Source organism: Protomyctophum bolini (genome assembly GCF_963924005.1).
Source record: "Protomyctophum bolini genome assembly, chromosome: 3".
NCBI classification, from domain to species: domain Eukaryota; kingdom Metazoa; phylum Chordata; class Actinopteri; order Myctophiformes; family Myctophidae; genus Protomyctophum; species Protomyctophum bolini.
In genome coordinates this window covers 42,832,552-42,834,943 of record NC_137864.1, presented here as the reverse complement: position 1 = coordinate 42,834,943, position 2,392 = coordinate 42,832,552, and positions in this window count along the sequence as shown.

Sequence of the window (2,392 nt, the reverse complement as noted above, 5' to 3'; positions counted from 1 at the left end):
TATATATGGACTTAATAGATACATTATTAAATATGTATATATTACACTATACTACTCAGACAGAACAGTTATGATAAATCACATCAAACCCACTTGGTTCATTCCATGCAGGTCACTGGAAGACTTCAGATTCAAATCTCAACTTTATTGGCTCATGATGAACAACAATGTTCATGTAGAGCATTTCATTAGAAACAGTGCAGTCAAACTACAGTATGACCTTTTTTCCAATCACATATTCAAACGGCATGTGTGGCTGGCCAGTGGTTTCTTCTGAGATTGAGTACACTGCAGACGGGTTACTGTATGCACTGACTGGCTGCTGTCAAACAATTAACCCATTCTGACCTGAGATCAGATTCATACGAGGTTTCCACTGGACACACAACTGGTCTGATGAACCCATTCTGACCTGAGATCAGATTCTAAAAATGTCAGTCGCTCTTCGATTTTTCAAAAATAGCAGACCTACAAGCTCGTAGCGCGCCACTCGGTGGCGCGCTATGAGCTTGTAGATCTGCTATTTTTCAATAGCTAAAGCATAACATGATGCTAACACCAAAACGGGTTCCCGGTCAGAATGGGTTAATAAGACAAAGGCTAAAAATGCATTTGTTACAGACTACAATGCATTCAGAAACAAAAAAACAGTTGTGTTACTTCCTTGAAGAGATGCATTTTATTTTATTTTAGCTTACTTTTTGAGTGACGCTAGCCCCTCCTATGCCCAGCTTTGTGTGTTTGTGTGTACCACATAGCGATGATTTGATTGGCTGAGCAATGTGCGTGTACTCCATACATAGCGATGATTCGATTGGCTGAGCACGGGATGTGACGTATGATGATGTATGAATTACATTGATGATAAGAGCGCCCCTCACTTCACACAAGTGTGATTTTTCTATGCCCAGCTTTCCGGGTTTGTGTGAACACAAACATTGAAGACGAAAAAAAGTAAAGACGGAAAAAGTGAGGACGCAAATTGTGATTGGCCGGTATGATTGGGTGGGTGATGTGCCATTGGTTGAGCCTCGCATAACGATCGGGACACCCATTGTATACAGTATGTGGCTGGTAGAGAGATTGCGCAATACTCGAGTCAAGATAATACAATACTTGATAATGATAATAAGGGTGCGTTCGGAAATGCGCACCGGGAATGTGGTCAGTTTGTTGAGTGTGGTGGGCGGTGACGTCACAGAGTGCGTTCAGTGTGCCTTACTGTAACACAAACAAATGCCATTGACAATGAACAGAGAATTTACATCATATGTGTCTGAGCAAGTCAGCTGTCGGTATGTCGGTGGAAACCCTCGGCCAATGAGGGGCCACGATTCTTGGTGACGTAACTAAGTTGTATGTTGTTGTTGTTTCAAGGTTGGTACAGTATATACGGTCAATAATTGTTTAGAGCGCCCCTCACTTCACACGGGAGATTCTCCTTATTGCTGTATTGTATACTTACCTTCTGGCCACTGAAATGTCCAAACCGCTCTATATGTGGGATTAACACAGTTTGATCTAAAACTACACCAACAATGGATGTCTGAGAAGAAATATGAGGTACAGTACAACAGCTAGTGGTCCAGCATCTGTCACTGTCCTCCATGAGTTGGAACGCTGCCCATGTACTGTATCCACCTCAGTCAACCTGAAGACAAGTCCACTGACTGATTTAACCCATTCTGGGCCCCCCTGTTGGTGTTTTAAGCGTTATGTTATACTTGAGCTATTGAAAAATAGCAGATCTACAAGCTCATGCGCTATACAAGCTTGTAGATCTGCTATTTTTGAAAGATCGTGAAAATGTGGCACAAATCTAAAAATATATATTCTTTCAGAGCTTCTGGGGGGGTCCCTGGAACAACATATTTTGAGATCGGGGTCGGCGGCCAATTACATATAAATTCTGGGGGGGTCCTTGACATGAAATAGTTTGAGAACCACTGACATAGAAACGTTGTTTTTTTTTCTTCAGAAAACTGTCATGATTTAGAAGACATTTTCTTACATTTTATGGGTTAATTTAAATGGCTTAAGACTTGTCTTTAGTATGCTATGCTTCCGTCTGCCCTTCGAACCTCCCCTCGATACATCAAACTAACACAGTCATTCTTGTTGGACGCTGCCAACATTGTGTCATCTCTACCAGGAAGACGCAGCTGGGGCTGATCGAGACCGATACCTATATTTGGCCTTCAAAGAAGAGCACGATGCAAAGTGTTGACTTGATTGATTGTTTGATTGATTGATTGGTAGTACAGCACGGTGGCGGTCAAAGGCGGATGACACAGAAATCAATACAATACAATACCTTGGTAGAAAACACAGTAGCATTCTACACAGGTATATTTACAGAGGAAGGTGGAGGATTAGTTCTGAGTTTGCGTAG